The sequence below is a fragment of the Oryctolagus cuniculus genome, chromosome X, assembly GCF_051225735.1.
Source record: "Oryctolagus cuniculus isolate XC-2025 breed Fujian yellow rabbit chromosome X, ASM5122573v1, whole genome shotgun sequence".
Lineage (NCBI taxonomy): Eukaryota > Metazoa > Chordata > Mammalia > Lagomorpha > Leporidae > Oryctolagus > Oryctolagus cuniculus.
In genome coordinates, this window is record NC_142888.1 from 100,455,749 (window position 1) to 100,482,651 (window position 26,903).

At 37.6% G+C, this 26,903-nt stretch overlaps 1 long non-coding RNA gene across 3 annotated transcripts in view; it reads right to left on the reverse strand.

The window, feature by feature from the left end:
- The window catches only part of LOC149119712 (uncharacterized), a 394,158-nt gene that overhangs the window by 296,993 nt on the left and 70,262 nt on the right, over positions 1 to 26,903 (reverse strand). For all 3 annotated transcript variants that reach the window (XR_016227620.1, XR_016227619.1, XR_016227621.1), the window contains exon 2: positions 7,241 to 7,342. This is a non-coding gene — a long non-coding RNA (uncharacterized LOC149119712). The remainder of the gene's footprint in view (positions 1 to 7,240; positions 7,343 to 26,903) is intronic.

The window sequence follows — 26,903 nt, forward strand, 5'->3', positions numbered from 1 at the left end:
TATCTGATGTGGACATGCTACACAAGTATCATTGACCCTGAGACTAATATGGGTACGTTTTCATGAAAAAGTCAGAGGAATGAGACAGGAAACTTGCATGCACTTTTCAAGGCTCCATTTATATCATGTATGCTAATATCCCCTTGACCAAAGTAAGTCAAATGGCCAGCTTGGAGTCAGAGTGGGAAGGAGCTTCAAAGTTATAGGAGAAAAGATGAAGATTCAGGAACAGCATTCATTAAAACCATTACGCAATCTTCCGCAGCTCTTCAAAAAGACAGAATGGCTTTGACTAACCCCCTTTCCAGCTCCACAGCCCAAGAATTGTGACTGTTCTCTAGTTTCTACATCTGTGATTTTGGCTACAATTTTCTTATAACAAATTGCTACTTATCTGAGCTTTCTTAAATGGATTTCTGTTCTTTGTAATCAAGAGATCCTTTATTAAAAGAGTCCCAAATGTAATAGAAGTAATTTAGAGATGACCAAATATGTACAGTTCTACAAAACGACAAGGAGTTGGACTAAAATAGAAGCCTCTATTCTGTTGATCAATTAAATAAAATACCTGTATCCCTAAGTGCTGATAAACAGCTGTTTCAAGAAAACTCTTTCTAATTTTACTTTCCTTTTCTTTCCTCCTAATCTGCTGGGATTCAGAAAATTCATTAATTTTATGGTAAATCACCAAGACATGGCACATTTGACAACGCCTGTGTGATTTTTTTTTTTAATTTATGCTGCCCTACACAGACAAACCCAGTACTGCTGGTTATCTATTTCCAAGCTGCCTGTTTCAGCTTCAAGAGATATCTGGGAATATTTCACTCGCTTCAGAACTTCCATAAATATTCAATGAGACTGAGTGACCAGAATAGATCTGCACATTTCTTCTCTTTGCAGAACATGTAAAGAACGGAGAGACATTGTGCTGATTTCCAGCTTTGATTCAGAAAATTCTTGGCTCTCAGAGCTCTGAGCATCTGTAGCTCCACACCCACCTGAGCTAATCTTGAATCAGCTGCTAAAACACGTCCAAGACTTTGAACACTCACATAGAGTCACTAAAAGCTCTTCACGTGGGCTCTCTCAACCATCATCTCTTACTAACATATCATTTAATAGAGACCAGTATAAGGCTACTAAACACCTCTACTGCATTGGAATATGAAGCGAATTCTCTAAGGGGTCTAAAGCTTAATAAATTTTACATTTGTTATCTTTAATGAGACAATCTCAAGCAATTTATTTGGTTGTACCCCTTCCCAAACCTAAGTTTCAATGAATATTATAAGCCAAAGTGAAATTAGCCTGGCTGTGACATGATATTTTCCCATCAAGCCTCAGGGTCTCTCACAAAAGAATTCCAGAGTTGCTGATGGCTTTAGCTTTGGCATATGAACATACAACATCATGGAATGCTATAGATTCCTGCATTTTCTGTTTGGCAACTGTGTCACTGATTTAAGAATCGTCAGCAACATATTTCTTATGGGAAAGAGGAAGACCAAACAGAGTGTACTTTTTCATAAATCTTCTATTGGTACTTATTTAAAGCTTATATGCTAACACAGCCATTTCCATTCATTCACAGACTATTTCAGTACATTTGATCAGGGATATAATAAGTAAAATGTCTCTAGTTAAAGTCACAACATTTTAAAGGTATCTTAATAGTATTGATGAAGTCTTTATCAAATATAAAATATTTTGTTGCCAAGATTAAACAATGCAAAAGAAAGAGGTAACATATAGAGGTAACATTAGAATCTTTATTATGTTCTTTTATTATCATTGCAAGAAAGGATAAGAAAACTCAAAATAACCAGTTTAAAAAATCGAGTAATCCAGTTTCAAGAGTTCTGTAAAAATATTTCTGAGTGGCAATTTGCTACTGCAACCACGACAGAAATAAAGCCCAAGTACTTGGATTATCTAACTGACTTCTTATAAATTTAATTTTATTTAAGTTATACAAATTTCATATATTTCATCTAACTGGTTTTAGAAGCATCTCTGTCAAATCCAACAAATGAAATTGAAACAAACCCTTTTGCTCAATAAGCGATAGTTTGAATACAAATTGTGAGCAATGATAGCCCCACTTAAAGTTTTTATTAGCTAAAGCAAAAGCTGTATTTTGAAATGAACACGACTGTTACATCAGCAAATGGCATCACTGAACTACCTTAACCCTCCCACTTAAAAAGTAATCAGTGACCCCTAACAAACTTTAGGATGGAATCCTTCTCAACAATTTTGAGCCTTCCTACCATTACAGCCTCCTCTGTTCCCTTTTCCCAAAATGATTGTGAAAATACTTCAGTCTCAACCCTCTGGAATACTTTCTACCCCAAAATATATCAGGTACATTTGTGTTTCTTACCTTCATACTTGCTCTTTCCCCCATTTCTCTCTCTCTTGTCAACTAATCATTTAAAGATCTAGCTTTGAGAACCATTCAGCATCATCAAATATAGTCATTCCCTTGGCCTTGTTTACCAACCTCTATTGATATTGCAATATCTTCTAATACTGTGTTTATTTGTCACATGCTCTAGTGAGCACACATGTGAGCTCAGTCATGTGCATTTGTATACACTCACACATAAATACATGCACAAATACGGTTTTGGAACTGGAAGCCATTTAAATATGCATTTTGTAATCTCAAGTGTCTAGAAAAATGCCTGGCAAAGAATAAAGATTCAAAAAACATGATATTTTTAGAATGGGCATAGATTTTCTTGCCTAGACCCTCTTGTGACTAACCAATAACTTGTATTTGTCAGCAGGTATGTCAACATTAGGAGTAAACTATGTATAAAAAAGAAAAAAATTAGTCCAGTTGTAGAAGCAACCCCTATCCATAACTTCAATCTTTGATACTAAGAAAGACATCCTTTCCAAAGGTCATTTTCAGTAGGAGAAATTATTCATACGCAAGTAAACTGCCCCATCCGTAGGTTTCCTTGTCCATGGGACAGAGATCATGATTTTCATTAATTTCCTTTTTTTAGATCTTTTTTAAGCTTCTTAATTCATCCCCAATTTGTACAGTTATATATGGCAATTTGGAAGATACGAAGCTCTTTGCCATGACTCAATTGGCATTTTAAATTATTTTAATTTCAAGACAAGCAGCAGTGATATAACCATTTTTAACCACTAACTACTTAGAAACTTCCCTATTTAGGCAAATTCATTCTTGCAGGTAGAATGAATTTCACGATCAACTGAATCATGTGTCAAACCAAAGAGCCTCAGTTTCCGTCACATACGTTGGTATTTGGAAGAGTTCATGCATGGCTTTGGAATCTTTACTACTGTTAAAGGAAAAACTTTAAGTCAATATTCAGCCCATGCCCATGTTTGATAAAAAAAAAAAAAAAAAAAAAAACACTATGGTTGTGATAACCTCCCTTCTCTCAAAAGGTCTGCTGACACTGAGCAGAAGACTCTAGAGAGCAAAGGGCAGCTCTGGCCTGCCTAGGAAATTGTTTAACTTCTGCTCCAGAAGACAGCAGAAACTAACCATAAGACCCTCTGGACTACCAAGCTAGTTGTTCATAGTGACTGCAACTGAAATAGATACAGCCACCTGTTCTGACCCCAGCCCATGAAGGCTTAATTTCACCAATGGACACGTATTTAGAAAATCTATGCACTGTCATCTTTTAAAAAAATGTATTAGGCATTCATTCACCCAACATGCAGAAGTGTTTAAGCACACACACACACACAGACACTTCACAAAATGAGAAAGATTACTCAATGCAAAATCCTAACTACAGAAAGCAAAAACAAAATATCACAACATGTTGAATTAGAAAGGATTGACCTCCTTCTCATACTCTGCAATGGGAAATTCACTTAAAAACATCAAGAGAAAATAAATACCAGTTAATAGTGTTATGTTTAAGAGGAGTGGAAGTTGTACTTTTACTATATATTTTTCTGCATTCTTTATAGTGAATTACATTAACATATTATTTTTACAATAGAAACAAGAAAATAAGGTAAGAAAAAATAGTGTGACCTAAGATACTGTTATCTATAGCACATAGAAATAGAGTGGACCAAAGTCTTCCTTCTCTTTTCAAAATTTAGCATACCTATAATTCTGCTATGACTATTTGATGCAAGAAATTCCCTGTATTTTTAGCTCTTATACAACCACCAGCATGGACAGATGTGCAGCCACCCTCCCCAAATGCATTCTTGCATCCACATCTGCATGTGCACACATCCCCGCATGCACCTGCCCTTTCACGATCACCTTCAAGTGATTTATCAAGCATTGTCAAGGGAGAGAGATTCCAGAAACTCAGGAAATATCAAGGTCATCACCACAATCAAATCCCTAAGTTAGAATATACTGAGTTTGTCAGTTGGAATAATTGACTACATTTCAAAACCTAAGTTTCACTGTTATTTTTTTTTTACTGTATGATTCTATGTGTTTTCATTTGCTTTTCAAACTAGATTTTCCCTGCTTCTTGATAAAAATATTGTCCTTTTGTGACACAAACACACACAGACACAGAGAGGCCACTGGAAAGTCTTTTAACTGAGATCTTAGAACTCAAAAAGCCAAAAACACAATTTCCATGCACAAAGGATATATCCATTAAAAAACTTAGTTTGATATCCTGGAAATATTCATATAGTTGCATTTGATGTTATACATGCCTACCATATTCAGCAACAGAGCAGCAGGATTCATATTTCAATCTTCCAGACTCTTACTTGCAACAACTCATACTGGGAAAACATTCCAGAGTTTTCACAATATAATTCCTTTCAAAGACTATCATTTCTTTGCCTAAACTATATTACAATGGAATTTCCAATATGAAGAGCATTTTACAGTTCTCCTTAGATTGGGGGTTAATGATATTGCAGTATTACCAGGAATGTTACAAAATGAAACATGGTCTGGGAAGCTTATGCCTTTCATCATGTCTCTTAACACTCCCTTCATTGCATTCTACCCACAGTCTTTACTAAACTACTCTCTCAACCCAAGCAGTCTATGCACTTCTCTCTTCCTTGTCTTCCCTCTACATGGAGCACAACTCCCTACTCTACAAGCTTCCTTAATATTTTTTTAACTTCAAATTTCCTCTTAAAATTGATCTCCTCCAGAAAGCCTTCTCTTTTCTTTCCAATCTCTATTTTGAGTTCTTATTTCCCAGAGCACTTTATACTTGGCTTACATCAGTTATTATACTCACTGAAATCACAATATATGTTTATTTTTGTTACATTGGGTCCTGACATCAATAACATCACAGTATTTCCTGTTTACTACTGTAGCTGCAGGGCCTACACACCTTTTGAATGAATTAGATATTTAGAATTAGCTTTACTAAATAAATGAACAAATAGATGAATACAAGTATCACTGGAACAAAACCCCTATACACGAATCTCAGGCTGGACCAGACCAACAAATTAATCTTCCTGTCCTTTACAATTATAAAATAAATCTATACAATTTATTTTTTCCCCAGTGTCCCAAGAGTGATTCACAATTTTCATTTTCCCCTGTTCAACATCAGTGGTTAATGAAGATATAGATCAAAATAGAAAAATTCTTGCATGAACATGCAGGCAACAAACAAAACCCAGTATGTGACTGCCTGCTTTCTAGCACACAAATTTGCTCCTTCAAATATTATTGATCACTCAGGTTTTGTCGTCACACCTTCTACACAGAAGACTATGGCACCTGTCTTTTTAGTGTAAGAGAAGCTGACACTCCTACAAAATTTAATAATTTTATACTCAGATGCTACAACATTCATCTGACTCTGGTAATAGGGTTTCAATATTTGGCTGAATCAAGTTTAGTTGCCTCCAATTTGATATATAATGCAACTGAGACAAACTAGAAGCAATTCTGTTTAGCAGTTTCAGCTTCCTATTAAAGTTTCAGTGCCCTGTAACATCAAATGAGGCACCATTTGATAACACAGATGTGCCCTGATTAAACTAAGGCAATATACAAAACATTTCAATTCATCCCAAAGACCAGTTTGTAAATGCATGGTTATTTGTTTTTCAAAATGGTAAAAATGAAGCAAAAGTATATTTTTCATTGTTTTTTAAAAAGATACACAATAGGATGCTGAGATAGTGAGTATTCCCAGTGAGTTGGAAATGGCATTACATTTACAACTGTCCCATTTAAATTCACATTCTTAGTAATATTGTCCAGGATAATAGAAAGAACATAAGCTTTGAAAATAAGGTATTTAAATTCCCACTCTTTCTCCCATGCTGGAGATTCTAAGTGACCCACCCAGTTCCTTCATATGTAAAGTAGTGATAATAGCAACAGCTACTTCACAGAGCTGCTGTTACATTCAATGATAAAGTATTAGGTAATTATAAGGCTCTCCATTAGCTCCATCCTTGTAAGTAGGACTTTATATTAATTTTTATTTTGTTCATATCTCATTTATTTATATTTTCAGCAGCATGGTTTTGAAGCATATATGGACTTTGGCATCAGAGAGCCTTCAATTCAAATCCCAGGTCCACTACGAATAGATTGTAGAACATTAAGCAAATTATTCAACATCACTGAGCTTTCACTTATCTACAAAATGCATTTAGTGAAACCTACCTCCTGGAGGTTGTTGCAAAAAATGAAGATAACATTTAAAATGCCTATTTATCACAGTGGCTGGCATGTTGAAAATCTTCAATAACTGTTGGCTATTATTATTCTTCTAATTACTCTCATTATTTACTCCATAATGAAGTATTCTTGTATTCAATTATAAAAGGAAACCTCAGTCAGGCCAAAATAACAACAACAACAAAACAATCCCCCCCCAACACACACGCACACACACACACACACACACAAACCCTGGGGCTATTTTTACAGTTGATTCCAGCCCCTTGAGTTTGATAAAAATTTAATCTAATGAAACTAGTATGAAATAAGGTAAAAATAAAATATCTATTAAACCAAATGATATTTGGGCTACAGACAAAAATGTCATTGAATAAATTGTGATTTTGTTATCATAGTAAAAACCAACCATAAAGTTGACTCTCTCATGGGCCTGAACCATTTATTTGATGTTCAACTTACCTTTAAATAATAATTCACCTTTTAGGACTATAGTCCAATGAACAAAGAAGTCAACAAGATGTATCAGAAAAGACACAGGGATGATACAGAGAAAATGTATGCACTGGGTTCAAAGTTAGCTTAAATTACCTCTAAATTCCTTCAAACTGAGATTCTGTGACTCTCTGGAATCTCACTTGTTGTGTGACCATGACCAAGCAACTTCACCTCAGTGGATCTGGAACTCTCCATCTGTTAAATGAGAGAATTGGCTGTAACATTCTGTGGTTCTACTTTAATTATAATCACTCCACTGTAGCAACAAGGCAGAAATGCTGAGACTCCTGCAACTATTGCTCTAAGCAAAATAAACTCCAAATAGAGCCATGGAAAAATTCCTTCTTTTAGCTTTTTTATTGTTCTCCCCCTTGTCGTGGGCCTGAATAATTTGTTATAACATCACGGTGAAGTGATTAGTAATTTGTTCAACAATTGCAGGGAAGAATAAAATCAAATATGAATCTTCAGAAATAACATTTGCTCCAGTAAGAAACTCTGTTTTGCAGGAGTCTGTGCTGATACTGTAGGTGAAAATAGTTACCTTTGGCAACATTCTTAAATACCATACAATTCTAATCTTCCTGACAATTAGGCAGGCAAGAACTCAAGATGTATTTCACAGGGACAGTTTAGGGGAGAAGAAGAGCTTTTGAAATTTGAACGTTAAGAATGAACCAGACACTTTGCAGAAGATAAAATGGGGACCAGACTTTTTTCACTGCTTTAAGTAATACCCAGTAAACTTTGATTAACCATGATTCTATGAATGCAAACTTCAAATTTGCAGAATATTCTTGCTATACTCTGCTGTAAGAAAAATGTGGACAGTTTTCAGATTCTGATCAGCACCTCTGATCAGAGGGTGACAACTGTGATATTTATGGACTGGGATTCTTCATCAAGCCAGAGAAGGTAACATCTAGATAATATTATATAGATAATATGTAACATTTCTATAATATGTGTACTATATTCAAATAATAGAGATAACATTTATTGAACATTTACTTTATGCCAGGTCCTATGCTAAGTGTTTGTCAAGAATGGTTTCATTGAGGATCCTAGGGAAAAAAGGAAGTGGTCAGAACCCATTAAGAGTTCTTTAAATCCAGGAGGGGTAGTAGTGGAACCATTAGGTCTAAACACTCTGGCATAAAGGATTATAGGAACCTTCAGATCACTATCACAGCAACTAGAGCCTTGACCACTCCTTTCAGCTACTCAGTCAATTCTGGAGAGTATTGCTACAATAATTCTTTGAGCTTGGATGCTAAAACTGTCCATTGGAGTTCCTGGATCATCTGCTAGCCACTTGCACTTTATGTATGCTTATGGGATCCTATATTCTCAGTATCCATCACCAGCCTGTTTTCACTTTACAATAAGTGCTCACTCAATTCTAACAAGGTATGGAGAATGGATTGGGAAACAAGATTTACAAAAAAAATGGGGGGATGAAGGAGACTATTATAACAATCTGGGAGAAAGAGGTTTAAAACAGGTGGCAATGGAGGAGTAGGATAGAAATGTATAGATTTGAGATATATTGTGAGGAAAACAGCTCAATAAACTAACATGACTTTCTCTGGGGTTTTACATTCAAAATGAATATCTAATTATTTCATCTAATTCGGCTTTGTCAAACTGATGTATTTATTTCAACATGGCAACCAAGAAAATCTAGTTAGGAGACTGGATTCTCACTTGTAAGTACTTTTGGTGATATGTGGATACAGCCTAGGATCTAACAATTCCATGAAGAATGGCAAAAATGGGAGCATAAATATACGTGATAACTCAATTTAAAGGGGCAGAAAGGCTGTTATGTGCCTTTATCTAAAACTTTCCTTCATAAAATATTAATAGCGTCAAATGAAATGATTATCTATGATACAGACTACATGGTACTCAAATGGCACCTGGCCAAGAAGACAAATAATTTTTTTAACACCAGTACATCAAACACTCTGTAAAGAATCAAAAAAAAAAAAAAACTGTTTACTGATGAAACATGTGCACAGAAAATTAGAAATAGAATCAACGAAGCATATGCCTCAGCATATCCTTTTATTCAGTCTCTTACATATATTACTTTACTTCCCACTGCTATATTTTTCATCCCTGGAATTGGTTTTGTTTTGCTATGTTTGAGCCGTTAAACCCAGGACTTTAGAAGTAATTCAAGTAAAATACAAATGACCTGGCCCATGCAAATGAGGAGTCTTTAAAAATTTCATGGAAAATGTATATTATGGAAAAACTATGCATGCATTTCAGAATTTTTGCCCCAAAATAAACTTATGTTTTAATTCTACTTTTAGAAGTCCTCTTGTATTTTGATGCCTAAAATATCTCTCTAAGCTAAGGGACAACCAGAAGAAAAACGCAAAAGTCAAGCAATCGTTTCAATTCAATTTGCCCACTGTCTGCTCAGAAATATGTATGGACAAATACATTTGTCTGGCAGACAAATCAACAAATTCAATATTTTCAAATATATACCTTTAAATGCCTTAATTATTATTTGTCAGACTTTCATCTGGTAGTCATTAATTTAGAAGGCAACACTTTTAGTCTCCTTTGAACTCTGAACTTGCTCTTTAATTTAGTCAAGCCGCCATTTTGACACATGCTTTCCGAAATTCTCCAGTGGTTTTGATGCCCATCCTGAAAGAAGACCCCTTAGGCATAGGGTGACACAATTACAATGGGTTGACATGATCAAAACCAAACTTCTGACTTTCAGGGAGATTTTATCTCCAGATTTTATTAAACTAGCTAAAAAACTCACACCTTTTATTATATTCTAATATGTGCCTACAAACCTGTAGTTATGGTAACCATGAAAAAATGCTCAGCCTCAAAGGATTATGAGATTTGAAGCAATGGACTAGATTTGGCAGCTTCTCTGCTGTCCAAGATGCTTACGGACTTAGTAGCAAAATAGTCTCCTACCCTTTCTCTTCCTTGCTTTGTCATGATAGTTAAAATACCCACTTTCTGGGGAATGCCAGTCTGACATTCATGTGCCCCCCAAAAGTAGGCATCAGAGATACAGAAGAAAGTAAAATTCTAGGTAAGAGCATGTGCAGTTTGCAGTCACTACAAAGAAAATTAAGGGAAGACTCCACATAGATGCTGGATCTGGAACAGGAAGAGAGGAACACATAGTAAACTCAAGGTATGATCTGAAGCTTAGAGAGGACAATAAGTGTCATATGAACACAGAATTGGGCCAGGTAAGGCAGATGAGTCCAACTACTACATTTCTACAAATGGTGGTAGCAGACACTTCTCCAAGAGACAGTTAAAATTCCAAAACACCTTTACACATGGACCTGGCTTTCCATTTCCATCTCATTCAGCCACTGGGATGTCAAATTTTTTTAACAGACTGATTTACATATTTGAAAGTCAGTTACAGAGAGAGATTTTCCATCCACTGGTTCACTCTTCTAATGGCTACCAGGGCCCGGGCTGAGCCAATCTGAAGCCAAGAGCATAATCCAGGTCTCTCACATGGGTGGCAGAGTTCCATACACTTGGGCTATCTTCTGATGTTCTTTCCCAGGCCATTAGCAGAGAGCTGGATCAGAAGTAGAGCAGCTGGGACATAAACTGGCTCCCACATAGAATGCTGGCATCACAGGAGGTGTCTTTACCAACTACACCACAGCACTTGCCCCAGGATATTGATTTTGATTGAAGCAGTTAGTAGGCTGAATAATGGCCCCTCAAATTTTTCAAGTCATAATGGCAGGAACTTGTGAATATGTTTCCTCACATGGTAAAAGACACAAATGGGAAAATTATCTTGGATTAAGTGGGTAGACCCATTGCAATCAGAAGGGTCCTTGTGAGAGGAGGGAGTAGGAGCATGCGGGTAGTAACCATGAGGACAGAAGTAGAAATTTTAACAATTACATTAACAATGAGAGCACCTACAGTTTGTGCTAGGACTACTCCACACCAGGTACTTTACATTTACTTTATTCATCATAAGAAACCTATAAAAAGCATGTTTTCATTAGCCCCATTTTATATAACCCCATTTTACAGGTGAGGAAATTAAGCTCCAGGGGAAAAGTCAGAAGCCCAGGGATGTAGGTTGAAAATCAGGCAAGGCTCCAGTCTTAGCAGGGAGTCATAGTGCTAAACAGAGCTTAGAGAAAAATTTCATGGCTGACAGTAAATGGGGGAGCAGAGAAAGGTGGTGGTTCGGTAGACTTTTGTGTGCCTAGGTCTCATGCCAAATATGCTGGATCAAGAATACATAAGGCAATGTAAGTCATTTCAGGCCTTGTTGGGTGGTTCAAAGTTCAAGGTACGGCAAAAAGTAAGGGAGCCACTGGCAAGACTCATTTTACAGTTACCTGCCTGCTAATCCTCAGGCATTTTTGTTGACTGACCTTATATAAATCATCAGTCATATCAAAGGCAAACTCTCTAGCAGCGAACTTGGGGTATTCCAATAAGTATCTCAGTTTCCATCACTCTTCTGTCTTTCCATATCCCTCAAATAGGCTCTGTGCTGTAGACAAACCATCTCCTTAACCCCCTTTAAGGATTTTCTCCCATAAAAAAGCCAGTAAACAGAGGATCAGTTCTGAAAATCTTAAGGGACTACTCTACTACTTCAATCAAAATCCACATCTAGTGGTTGAATGAAATGGTGATAACAGCAATTGTTCTTGTAGACTCCAATCCATTTCTACTGAGCTTTTGCTTCTCTTTCTAGTTGCCTCCCTCTTTCATTCATTTTCATATTTGCTCCTGGTTCCCAGGGGGAGTAGGTCACCTCATTTAAGAATTAAAATCAAAATCAGAAAAGGAAAAAAAATCAAACTAAACCTTTTCCCAACCTGCCTCAAGAACACTCAGTGCTTCTCTCAGTTTCAGCTGCCGGTGGGCAAGGATTCAGTTCCAAGCTGACAGGAAAGTCTGCAAAGGTTGCTATCCATGAACCCAAAGGATCTGGGCTTCCTCAGTCCTCTTAGCATCACCATCCGCCTCAGTGGCAATTCGGAGATGGCCCATGCAGTTGCTTCCTCCATCATGCTGGAAAATAGTCTTGCAAAAGTTTGCCTATCACAGTTTGACAATATAACAATTCCAAAGGCATGTAGTTACCAAATATTCATAGGGCAGTGACTCTAATTCTAAGAAGCCTACCCTGATCCTCATAAACTTGAATCAAATACCCTTCTTCAGTTCTCATAGCACCCAAAGCAGCCACAAGAGAGACAATACTTAGGCACAGAGATATACAGCATGACTAGAGAAGACAGAATTCATCTTACAACTTTAAACAGTATCCTATTGTCACACCACACTGCCTGTGGTATAGTATGAAATAATAAAGTTGGGGCCAGTGCTGTGGCACAGCAGGTTAAGGCCTCGGCCTGCAGCGCCAGCATCCCATATGGGCACCGCAGCTCCCTAAGGCCCCTGGGAATGCAGCAGAGGATAGCCCAAGTGCTTGGGCCCCTGCACCCACATGGGAGACCCAAAAGAAGTTCCTGGCTCCTGGCTCAAGATTGGCTCAGTTCTGACCATTGCTGCCATTTGAGGAGTGAACCAGCAGATGGAAGACCTCTCCTTCTCTACAAATAAATAAAAAATAAATCTTAAAAAAAGAAATAATAAGCCGGCGCCGTGGCTCAATAGGCTAATCCTCCACCTTGCGGCGCCGGCACACCGGGTTCTAGTCCCGGTTGGGGCGCCGGATTCTGTCCCGGTTGCCCCTCTTCCAGGCCAGCTCTCTGCTATGGCCAGGGAGTGCAGTGGAGGATGGCCCAGGTGCTTGGGCCCTGCACCCCATGGGAGACCAGGAAAAGCACCTGGCTCCTGGCTCCTGCCAGGATCAGCGCGGTGCGCCGGCTGCAGCGGTGGCCATTGGAGGGTGAACCAACGGCAAAGGAAGACCTTTCTCTCTGTCTCTCTCTCTCACTGTCCACTCTGCCTGTCAAAAAAAAAAAAAAAAAAAAAAAGAAATAATAAATTTATAAATTCTTGTAAGTATCTTATGAACAGTACAATTACATTTCATTCTATTCTTTGTGTATGTTAAAAAGATTCATCATTAAACAAATATCAAAGGTTTGTATTCCTGCTTTGGCATTTCTCCATAATATATATACTGGAATCCATAAAGCATGAAATATGCTTAAATTTCTCTCAGCCTCTGCAAGACCCTGGTAGCATGTACTTCTCTGAACTTCAACAGCTTACCTATTTGCCTAACTTCTTTAGAGCAGAAAGTCTCACCTCACCTGAACTTTAGAGTCACCTTGCTAACCTGAATAACACTGATGTCTGAACCCCACTCTCAACAATTCAAATAAAAGTGCTAGAGATAGGCCTGGAAATATGTGAAATGCACATTGAGGGCCTAGAACCACTGGTATAGACTGGAAATTCCTTTGAAGGATAAGGTCAAGGCTCTCCAATTCTCTAGCCAGTAAGCATTCAGAAAACATTTACTAAGTGAATGAATGGCACACCACTTACTGCTTCTCTGCCCATAGTTTTCTTATTTCCTGTGGTTTCTCATCCTGTTAGATACTTTTTCCCTCTCCCAAGTAGGTGTTTCCAAAACCTGGTTGTGCTTGCAGATTACATGGGGAGTTTGTTAAACTCCAGATTCCCAAATTCCACTACAGATCACTGAAGTATAACCTCTAGAGGGAAGGCCAAGGAGTCTTTATTCCTTGAAAGAGTTCTAGATGATCCTAACATGCAACTTCCTTTGGAAATCATTGCCCTGCTTCATGTCAAAATAACTCACAAAGGATACTTTCTTTCTATAGGAAGCATTTCTGAATGGATCCTTCTCTGCTCCAATTCATTTTCTAACTATTTTTCTTTAGGTATTTGAATTTGGGGAGGGGGAATTGTCAAATATAAATTATGCCATAATAATGAGTATGAAATAGATCTTACATACCTATTTATAAGCTCTCCATCTTCTCCATACAGCCTGGTCTGAGCCCCTTGAAAATATTACTGATGAATAATCAGATCTAACAATCCATAGATAGTAACGCTCAAGCTTGGCCCCCAGTACTGCCAGCCCTTTCCCTTCCATCTAATTTGGTCAATTTGTGCCTCTGTGCCTGAAATTAAACTGGTCTCACCAGCAATTTTTTTCTAAATCTCTGGTTTATTTTTAAGCTACTTTTTCTTCTCTTCTGTGCTAAAATTAAACACCTCTGATAAATCTTGACTACCATTCAAAACAGTGGCAATAGACTGCATGCAATTTTCCTTGGATTCCTTAAAAAAAACCCTCATTTTTGGCATTTTGCATTACTTTCACAGGTTTATTTCATCTCCTAATTTCTATTCAACTAAGCAAAGGGGCTCCTTTTCTGGAGAGCTTCCTTACTTAGCCCCTGCCCCTTCTCCGAGACCATCATATCATCAAACTAATGAATATCCAATTTTTACACCTTTATACATTTCTCAATTATCACAACAAATACAATTAAGGGAAACAAGAATAGGCTCTGGTCTGTGATTAGATGATTACCCAAAGAGTCTAAAGGGTGCGATTTAGAGCCCTGTTGACCAAGTAGTGTGAAGTAGTAGGGTCGATCTCTTCCTCACAAAACTCACTCCATGCACTCAAAACTTTCTCAAATTCCACTACTGTGGATTCATGACTCTGGCTGAAGGATATTTCTGGTCTTTCATTATTATTTGTTGGGGAAAGCGATTATATAATTTGAAACTATTGAGAATAAATTTATCATCAATTGCACTTTATAATGAAGGGAATAAAATGGCAGCTGAAGAACAGAGGAGTACCTGAGATTGGGGGCAGGAAGGAGAAATCAAGTGCAGGGTTCGAATTGAAGAAACAGGAACAGTATGCAAACAGGAAGCTTACTGTTTTAGAGGAAACCTTACTTCCTCACTTATTTTGAGTAGGCTGAATTGCAAAAGTCCCTTAGGTTAGCCATGAAAACTAGTTCTGCCTGCAGATCCCAACCCTGTCAACCAGTCTTCTAATCAGCAACTCTACTGTCACATTTGCCGATCTTCTGGAGTCAAGAAGTCCCACCCACTCTCTATGATGAAGGGTGTTGAGAAGAGAAGTGAACAAGATGATGCAGTTGTTTTCCTCTTGCTAAAAACTTCGTTTCTCCCCTTCCTAACCAGCAAGGCATATAGTCACATAAAGTAACTGAAACAGAGAGGGAAATCACAAAGAAGGTAGAGGCATTGTCTCTCTCACTCCTCTCCTTTTCCTTTCTCTCTCCCTCTTCACCCCCAAGGTTTAATGTTTAAAGCTGAGAAGCAATGAATTTGCTTCTCCTTTTTCAAGAAAATGTATAGATTTCTTGCTACAAGTCATTACAGACATAATCTCCCAACTGCCTCGAAATATTGTACTAGATTTCAAGGAGCCCCTCACCACCAGGGAACTGATTACTTTTCAATTCAATATAGAACAAGCTAATCTGTTCTACTGTCTACTCAGTTCTGTGTCTGCAATTCTGCCTAAAGCTTGGTAGGCAAGCAGGGTGGGAAGGGACTATAAATTGGCAACACACAGAGTATTCAAAGTCATTATAAAACTGCACAAATTGAGACCAATTCAGGAGAAGGCTACAGGGAATCTGTGAAAAGCCCAAATAATAGAATCTGTGAAAGATAGGAGCTTTAGATATCATCTACCCCCAGTAGTTGAAGTTCTCAAACTTCAAAATCTCTTCTCCTGTTCATATCTCTCTTTCTCTGTCTCTCTCTTTCTCTCTCAGAAAGATCAAAGCCCTTTATGGAAAGAAAGTATTATGTAATATTCCAGTATCTAAAATTGATTTTTAATGAAGGTGGTTGTTCTAATTGGAGTAATCTGAAACATCTAGACCCAAATTACTCATCTGCCCCCTTTTCTCCCTTGGAAGCCCCTGAGGCATTGTCAAAGAACTCTAGGGCTACTCAGAGCATTGATGTAAAATCGCTGATCATCCTAATACTGTGATAAGAGATTCACGCCAATAGCAGAGAGTATGATTTCCCCAAGGTCATGTAGTGAGCCAGTGGTAGAACTGGGAGATGAACATAGGTCACTTGGTAGCCAAGCCAATGTTCTTTCCAAAGGCCACAAAACACTTGAAATAGCATTTATTGAACTTCTCCAAATGACAAAAAATTACATCTGTTCATTGTTGAAAATTTGAAAAATAAGAAAATGAAACAATCATTTCACTACTCAGAAAAACCACTAATTTTTCCAATGTTAATATGTACAAACATACATTGTTATAAAATTAATATCAATGTGGCTTTTCCTCTTACCATGGTTATTCAGCATTTTATATCATTGGTTTCTGCAACATTGTTTTAAGAAATAAATAGTATATTTTAATATACCATAATGAATTGAGTTTATACTTTGAAAACTATATCGAACAGAAGTGTAACTTCTGGGGCCAGTGTTGCAGTGTAGCCAGTAAAGATGATGCCTGTGAAGCTGGCATCCCATATGGGCACCAGTTCAAGCCCCAGCTGCTCTACTCTCATCCAGCTCCCTGCTACTGGCCTGAGAAAAGCAGCAGAGAATGACCTAAGTGCTTGGGTCCCTGCCACCCACATGGGAGATCCAGATGAAGCTCCTGGCCCCCAGCTTCAGCCTAGTCCAGCCCTGGTCACTACAGCCAGCTGGGGAGTAAACCAGCAGATGGAAAATCTCCCTCCCCATCCCCCCAAACTCACACACTCTTTCAAGTAAAGAAATAAATCTTTTTAAAAAGTATAACATCTGCCTTAAATATGTATGCCTTTAAATATGAGGTTTATTAGAATAGATGTTTTTCAACTGTCTAACCTGAAGAAACCATAAACTTCACCTATGAGTAAGTGCGTGTATCTCCAAAGAGATCACATTGGCATAATAGGAAGAGAAGCTAAGTTAGCAAAGCTTACTACTTGTAAGACCTAACTGTCTTTGAAGCATATTCTCCAAGCACCCCTTCTCCATAAATTTACCCTGAACTTCCAGGAAGACCCTGGCTACTGCAATACAGGTTCTGCAATCTCTTCACTGGACATTGGTAACTGTTATTTTTCACCACCAAAGTACAATCCCACTATGCTGGCTCTCATTTTGGTCTTGAGCCATTGGCTTCAAATTCTTTCTTAAATAAAGTGAATGAGAATCAGAGATAAGTACTAATACTGAATCCACAGCCGGTCCCACAGCTCACTTGGCTAATCCTCTGCCTGCGGCTCTGGCACCGCAGGTTCTAGTCCCGGTTGGGGCGCCGGATTCTGTCCCGGTTGTTCCTCTTCCCTCTGCTGTGGCCCAGCAGTGCAGTGGAGGAAGGCCCAAGTGCTTGGGCCCTGCACCCACATGGGAGACCAGGAGGAAGCACCTGGCTCCTGGCTTCAGGTCGCCACAGCGTGCCGGCTGCAGCGCACCAGCCATAGCAGCCATTTGGGGGGTGAACTAACAGAAAGGAAGACCTTTCTCTCTGTTTCTTCCTCTCTCTCTAACTCTGCCTATCAAAAAAAAAATACTGAACCCACTTTTCACTAACCCCTAGAACATATGCCCAGAGTAACCCACAAAAAGTCTCATACGAGCCTCTTCCAAATCAGAGCCACTCACTACTTGCCCCTTTGTTTCCTTAATCATTCCAAAAGTACTCCCTTGAAGGCTGATATAAACTCAGGGCCTGCAGCTGGTTAGGAGATGCACAATCAGTTAATCATCGCACCATTGTCCATGCCTCTTATCTAAACCTAAAAGTTCATCTGTGCTTGCTTATACTTGTCAGGCTAGTTCTAGATACTTAATTCACTGTCAACTAGAATGTTTAACCCCTAAACAGGATTTTCAGTCTTCAATGCTGTGTTTTTGATATGCCTAAATCCCCTGGATTCTGGAAACTACTTTTTAACTCCCTTAATTGCTTGTACCTACCTGTTCCTTACTGGCTTTTATGATTTCCAAAGCCCACCTGATTTTGGATACGTATTAGCCTTTTTTTTGTCAGACTGAACACAAGCCTTACCCAAGTTCCAGTGTGGCAGCTATATTTCCCTTTCTCATGTGTAGTGAAAGCTAGAAAGCCACAACTGGCCTGCTCTTTCGGTGACTCTTTGTTCCTCAATATATCTGGCATCCTCTAACAGCCACCTATTTATCCATATCCACACACTCAGGTACCCTATCATAGCTGTTGCACCTGGACAAGGCTTAGTGCCACAGCTCAAAACGTATGTGGAAATTACCTTCAAAGCAATATCAAATTTTCCTGGAAAAACTTATCAAAGGTCTCCCTTCTTAGAGCATGGATTGTATTAAGAAGCTGCAAAAGGGAATATAGAGAGAAGCCTTATGAATGAGACAGAAAATTCATTTCCTGATAAATACTTATTAATGAGAAAGGATATTATGAGTTAGATCAGGGCAAGACAAAGAAGCCAGTCACATCACTTAATATTCCTTTCAAAATAAAAATATATGTATATGAGGTTATTTTAAAAGGTCAATATAAATGCAAGTAAAATATAATGCACATTTCCATGAACTTTTTGAAGAGTCCTGAAATTATTCTTGAAATAATGTATACTGACTTATCTACATACAAATAATATGGACTCAATATATAAATGCACAAAGTAGAAAGTTAAAATTCTCTCCACAATATACTGCCTCAGATATAATGATTCTTAACTGCTTACAACAACACTATCCAAAAGAACTATAATGAGGGAACCATGTCATTTTAAATTTTCTAGTGGCCACACCAAATAGAAAAAACACAGGGAGCAAATTTAACACCATTTTTATTTAATTCAATATCTCCAAAATACCATTTCAGTGTGTAATCAATATAAAACAATTTTGAATAATCATTTATTTGAAAGTCAAAGTTACACAGAGATAAGGAGAGACAGAAAAATAGAAGCCTCCCATCAGCTAGCTCACAACTTAAGTGGCCACAACAGCTGGAGCTGATTCAGCCAGGAGAATCATTTAGGTTTCTCATGTGGATGTCAGGGGCTCAAGCACTTGGGTCATCTTTTGCTGCTTTTCTCATGCCATTAGCAGGGAGCTGATCTGGAAGCAGAGCAGCCAGAACATGAACCAGCATCTATATGGGATGCTGTCATCACAGGCAGCAGCTTTATCCACTGTACCACAACACCAGGCCTAATGTAAGAGTTTTTAATGAAACCTTTCATGTATTTCTGTACAGTCTTCCAAATCTAGCGTATTCTATATTTTTGCAGTACATCTCAATTCTGACCAGCCTGCAAGTCACTTATTACCCATGTGTAGCTGGTTAATGTGTAGTGGTTAATCTTACCCAGAAGGTAAGACTAACAGTATCATTCCAGAGTTTTGTATTCACTTATAACTACAAATGTGCTTCAAAAAGCTCATGGAAAATTGAATGAAAAAATCATTTTATTGAGTGCAAAAAAAAAAAGAAATCTGTGCATACAGGGAGTCTTCAAAAAGTTTATGAAAAATGCATATTACAAAAATGCATCCTATAAAAAACTACATACGGATTTCAACAATTTTGTACCAAAATACTTATGTTTCTATGTTTTAATTTCCTATTAATTTTTTAAAGTACCTTCTTTTTTGTATAATTGTCAATTCACACAGATAGAAATATGCTATTCATACTTTCACAAATTCCTTTTTATCTCTTAGCAGAATAGCATAAATGCATGTCCCCATTAACATCTATAAACCTCTGTAATCTTTTTAGTGATATAAAAAGAATAGATTTCATGTACTTCATATATAAAATTTTAAAATCATAATGATGCTTCCCGCCCTCCCTCTACCTTCCTTTATTACATTTTAATTTTTGTAATAACATACTTTCAATTTATATTATAATAACAGGCTTAATCCTCCACTATGTAAAGAATTCAACAAGTAGAAAGTGGAAAGACCACTGTACTGCAGGAGTTTACGGAAAAGGGCTAGAAATAAAGAAGTTCCAAGATAGCAGTTTCACTCATTTGCATTGCATTTTTGTACTTTCTATATTAGCTACCACAAATCAAAGAGAACATGTGATATTTATCTTTTGGGGTCTAGCTTATTTCAATAAGCATAATTGTCTCCAGTTGCATCGATTTTGTTGCAAAAGACAGGGTGTTAATACAGGGAGATCCAAGATGGCAGAACAAGGAAGGAGCCTAGTGCTCTTTTTAAAAAAAAAAAAAAAATATATATATATATATATATTCCCCAAGAATAAAGTGGAGAGAGTACAGTCTCAAGAAAGGGGGAGAAAACAGCAGAGAAAACTGCACGCAAATTAGAGGGACACAGTGGACCTACATGGAGGGTTGTGGACACACACAACTTGGGACCCCAGCAGCTGAGAGCCTCAGCACCAGCTATGGAGAGTGAAGTGAGACCAGACTGCAGCAGCCCGAACCACTGGTGATAAAGCTGTTGCAAAAGCCTGGCCTGAGTCCAGCTTGGAGCCTTATCAGGAACAGTGTACCTGCCAAATGAGGAGAATAAAAGGAGGCATATTTCTCTCTCCCCAACCACCCTGCACCGGCATCATAACAAGCCCAGAGAGGGTGGACGCCATTTTGGACATACATAACAGCTGCACGAGCTCCGGTCATGCACCCAGCAACCAGCCAAGAAGAGATACCTGAGTCTGGATGGAAGCACCGACAAGGGGCTGGGTGCTCATGACTGTGGAAACCTTGTGTTCTAGGACTGTGAAAACACTCTGGCTACACAGGAGGTTGCAGTGTATGGCTGAGACACTGGGCAATCACTGTAGGTGGCTCCTCAGTGCCCTGAACGCCTGGTGAGGATCACTGCTGTGGCATCAGTGCTCTGAACAAGAACTGCCCAGATCCTTTGTGTGGTCCTTTTGGCCACATGAACTAATACTGTACCCACCGGGGCTAATGTCCAAGCACTGGTCTCCTTTGAGAAGAGGAGATGAGCATGAGACTACACCAACAGAGCAGTACAAACCTCTCCACCAATTTAAAAGAGAGAGAGATTTACCATGCCCAACTTAGGTGTCACTTTGAAAACTCCCTTCACCCTAGAGCACTGAACAGAGCTCCATGGTCACACCTACCACACACCACACACCTCTAATCTTCACTGAAAAATACTCCACTAAGCCACAGAGGCATAGTCCAAAGATAAAAGCCATCACAGGGAAGAAAAAAAAGAACAAAAAAGAAACCAACAAGTATCTCCACAAATGCCAAAAAAAATAAACGCAGCAATTCAAGAAACAAAAGACCTAAATTTACGACCCGACACGATCAAATTATTAGAGAACATTGGAGAAACCCTGCAAGATATAGGTACTGGCAAAGACTTCTTGGAAAAGACCCCAGAAGCACAGGCAGTCAAAGTCAAAATTAATAATTGGGATTGCATCAAATTGAGAAGTTTCTGTACTGCAAAAGAAAAGTCAGGAAAGTGAAGAGGCAACAGACAGAATGAGAAAAAATGTTTGCAAACTATGCAACAGATAAAGGATTAATAAGCAGAATCTACAATGAGATCAAGAAACTCCACAACAACAAAAAACAACCCACTTAAGAGATATGCCAAGGACCTCAATAGACATTTTTCAAAAGAGGATATCCAAATGGCCAACAGACACATGAAAAAATGCTCATGATCGCTGGCCATCAGGGAAATGCAAATCAAAACCACAATGAGGTTTCACCTCACCCCGGTTAGAATGGCTCACATACAGAAATTTACCAACAACAGATGCTGGCAAGGATATGGGGAAAAAGGGAAACTAACCCACTGTTGGTGGGAATGCAAACTGGTCAAGCCAGTATGGAAGTCAGTCTGGAGATTCCTCAGAAACCTGAATATAACCCTACCATTCAACCCAGCCACCCCACTCCTTGCCAATTTAATTTTCTTTGGGTAAATTCCAAACAAAAAAGCTGTCTGCACATTAATGTTTATTGCAACTCAATTCATAATAGCTAAGACCTGGAATCAACCCAAATGTCCATCAACAGTAGACTGTATAAAGAAGTTATGGCATATGTACTCTATAGAATATTATACAGCAGTTAAAAAAAAAAAAAAACAATGAAATCCGGTCATTTGCAACAAAATGGAGGAATCTGGAACACATCATGCTGGGTGAAATAAGCCAGTCCCAAAGGGACAAATTTCATATGTTCTCCCTGATCGGTGACAACTAACCAAGCACCAAATAGGAAATCTGTTGAAGTGAAATGGACAATGTGAGAAACAATGACTTGATCAGCCCTTGTCCTGACTGTTGATGTACAACTTAATACTTTATCCCTTCTAGTATTTTTTGTTCTAGTTAATGCTATTGGTTGAACTCTTTAATTAACACACAATTATTCTTAAGTGTTTAAATTTAACTGAGAAGTGACCCCTGTTAAATATAATAGTGGGAATAAGAGAGGGAGAAGATGTACAATTTGGAACAAGCTCAAGCTGACTTGCCCCAAATGGTAGACTTAGAAACGTGCCTGGGGATTCCAATTCAATTTCATCAAGGTTGCATGTACCAATGCCATCTCGCTAGTCGAAGTGATCAATTTCAGTTCACAATTAATCATAATGATAGGTCTAAGAGTCAAAGGGATCACATAAACAAGACTAGTGTCTGCAAATACTAGCTGATAGAATCAAAAAGGGAGAGAACGATCCAACATGGGAAGCGGGATACACAGCAGACTCATAGAAGGGCAGATGTCCTAAACAGCACTCTGGCCTCAGAATCAGCACGTAAGGCATTCAGATCTGGCTGAAGAGCCCATGAGAGTATTTCAGGCATGGAAAGCCAAGACTGTCTCGGGGAAAAAAAAAAAAAAAAAAAAAAAACTAAAACCTAAATGAAAGATCTCTGTGAGTGAGATCCCAGTTCGAAAGAATGGGCCATCAAAGAAGGAGGTACCTTTCTCTGAAGGGAGGAGAGAACTTCCACTTCAACTATGACCTTGTCTAAATAAGATTGGAGTTGGCAAACTCAAAAGGCTTCCATAGCCTTGGCAACTCATGACAAGAGCCTAGGGTGATTACTGACGCCATAAACAAGAGTGTCAATTTGTTAAGGCAACAACAGGAGTCACTTGTACACTTATTCCTCATGTAGGATCGCTGTCCTTAATGTGTTGTTCAATGTGAATTAATGCTATAACTAGTACTCAAACAGTATTTTACACTTTATGTTTCTGTGTGGGTGCAAACTGTTGAAATCTTTACTTGATATATACTAAATTGATCTTATGTGTATAAAGATAATTGAAAATGAATCTTGATGTGAATGGAATGGGAGAGGGAGCAGCAGATGGGAGGGTTGCGGGTAGGAGGGAAGTTATGGGGAGGAGCCATTGTAATCCATAAGCTGTACTTTGGAAATTTATATTTATTAAATAAAAGTGAAAAAAAAGAACAAATAAAAAAATAAATAAGACAACATGATGCCCCCCAAAGAGCACAACACTTCAATACTAGAATGTGAAGATCAAGAGAATGAAGAAATGCCAGAAATGGAATTCAAAAAATTGATCATAGGATTAAATTGAAGTAATAAGAAGTAAATCCACAAACTAATGAAATCCATGCATGCCATGAAAGAAATTTTTCCCATGAAATTGAGATTTAAAAGAGAAATCAAAATGAAATATCAGGAATAAGTGATTCAATAGAACATATAAAAAGGTGATGGTAAACCATAACAGACTTGGTGAAGAGGAAGAAAGAATATCCGAGTTAGAAGACAAATCACTGAAAATTTTACAATCAGAACCAAAAAAAGAAATTAGAAACTAAAAAGTAGTGTTGTATATCTATAGGATATTATCAAATGACCCAAGATATGGATCTTAGGTGTCCCTGAAGGTGTGTAAAAAGAGAAACAATTAGAAGGCCTTTTCAGTGAAATAATTACAGAAAACTTCCCTAATTTGGAGAAAGATAGGGACATCCAATTATAGGAAGCACATAGAACTCCTAATAGACATGACCAGAAAAGATCTTCACCACAATATATTGTAGTCAAAATCTCCACAAACATAAAGAAGAGATTCTAAAATTTGCATGAGAGAAATGCCAGATTACTTTCAGAGGATCTCCAATCAGACTCACAGCTGACATCTCATCAGAAACCCTATAGGCTAGGAAAGAATGACAAGATATATTCCAAGTCTTAAGAGAAAAAACTGTCAACCTAGAATACTGTACCCTGCAAAGCTCTCACTAATGAACAAAGGTGAAATAAAGACCTTCCACAACAAACACAATTTGAAAGAATTTGTCACATGTCCAGCCTTATAAAAGATGCTTAAGGCTGTGAAGAAACAAAAAAAAAAAATGGTAGTCACTATGCAACAAAGTATAGGCAAAAATTTCCCAATAAAAGTACAAAGGAAATCCAAATTAAACAATAGAAATATTTTTGGAAAAATGGCAGTGCCAAGTCGTTACTTATCAAAGTCACCTTGAATGTAAATGGCCTTGACTATCTATTTAAAAGGCACAGAGTGGCTGAATGGATTAAAAAACAAAACTATCTATTTGCTGCCTATAAGAAACACATCTCACCAACAAACATACATTCAGACTAAAAGTGAAGGGATGGAAAAAATATTCCATGCTAAGAGAAACCAAAAAAAGAGCTGATGTAGCCATCCTAATATCAGACAAAATAGACTAACACCAAAACTGTTGAAAGAAACAGAGAAAAGCTCTATGTAATGATTAAGGGATCAATTCAACAGGAATATGTGACTATTATAAACATATGCATCTAATTACAGAGCTCCTGGCTATTTATAAGAAACATTAACGGATCAATGGATCTAAAGGGCAACATAGACTTCACTAGCAATGGGGGACTTCAATACCCCACTTTCAGCAATGTACAGATCAACCAGACAGAAAATCAGCAAGGAAACAACAGAGTTATATGACACATAGACAAAATGGACACATATATCTACAGAATTTTCAACCCTACACTTGCGAAATACATTTCTTCTCACCAGTGCATGGAACTTTCCCTAGGTTTGACCACATGCTAGGCCATAAATCAAGTCTCAGCAAATTCAAAAAAAAATCAAAATCACACCATGCACCTTGTCTAACCATAATGATAAGCTGGATATCAACAACTCAAGAATCTCTAGAACATATGCAAACATATAGAGACTGAACAACATGCCCATGAATGAACAATGAATGGGTCATTCAAGAAATCAAAAGAGAAATCAAACAATTTCTGGAAATGAAAGAATACAACATATCAAAGCTTATGGGATACAAAAGTTTAGTGAAACGAAGAGCTGGTTTTTTGAAACAATAAACATAATTTATAAACCATTGGCCCAACTAACCAGAAATGAGGGAAAAGACCCAAATAAATTAAAATTACTGATGAAAAAGAAAATTTAACAGACAACACAGAAATAAGAAGAATTATTAGAAATTACTATAATGAGCTGTATGCCAACAAACCAGGAAAAGTAGAAGAAGTGGATAGATTCCTGGACACATACAACTTACCCATATTGAGCCATAAAGTCATAGAAAACCTAAACAGATGAATAATCAAGATGGAAAATGAATCAGTACTAAAGACCCTCCCAATAAAGAAAAGCCCAAGATCAGATGGATTCACTGCTGAATTCTACCAGACATTTAAAGAAGTAACTCCAATTCTTCTCAAGCTATCTCCAAAACAATTGAGAGTGAGGAAATTCTCCCAAATTCTTTCTATGAAGCCAGCATCCCTTAATTCCTAAACCTGAAAGAGATACAACAGAGAGAGAGAAATACAGATCAATTTCCCTGATGAACATAGATGTAAAAATCCTCAACAAAATACTAACCAATTGAATCCAACAACTCATCAGGAAGATCATCCACCCAGACCAAGTGGGATTTATGCCTAGTATGCAGGGATGGTTCAACATTTGCAAATCAATCAATGTGATACATCACATTAACAAATTGAAAAACAAAAACCATATGATTATCTTAATAGATGCCAAAAAAGCATTTGATGAAATATAACACCCTTTCATGATGAGAACTCTAAGCAAATTGAGTATAGAAAGAACATTCCTCAACATAATCAAGGTAATTTATGACAAACCCACAGCCAGCATCATATTGAATGGGGAAAATTTGGAAGCATTCCCACTGAGATCCAGAACCAGACAAGGATGCCCACTTTCACCACTGCTATTCAATATAGTTCTGGAAGTTTTAGCCAGAGCGATTAGGCAAGAAAAAGAAATTAAAGGGATACAAATTGGGAAGGAAGAAGTCAAACTATCCATATTTGTAGATGACATGATTCTGTATATAGGGGATCCAAAAGACTCCACTATGAGACTATTGGAACTCACAGAAGAGTTTGGTAAAGTGGAAGGATATAAAATCAATACACAACTTTTGTATATGAAGACAATGCCATGGCCGAGAAAGAACTTCTAAGTTCAATCCCATTCACAATAGCTAAAAAAAATCAAATAACTTAGAATAAATTTAAGCAAGGATGTCAAAGATCTCTACAATGAGAATTACAAAACATTAAAGAAATGAAGATACAAAACCTGGAAAAATCTTCCTTGTTCATAGATTGAAGAATCAGTATCATCAAATTGTCCATACTATTGAAAGCTCTTTACAGATTCAACATAAACCAAAACAAAGTTGTCAAATTTCTCCCAAATATTCTTGAAATGTTTTTTGAAATTCATTATATGAAAATAA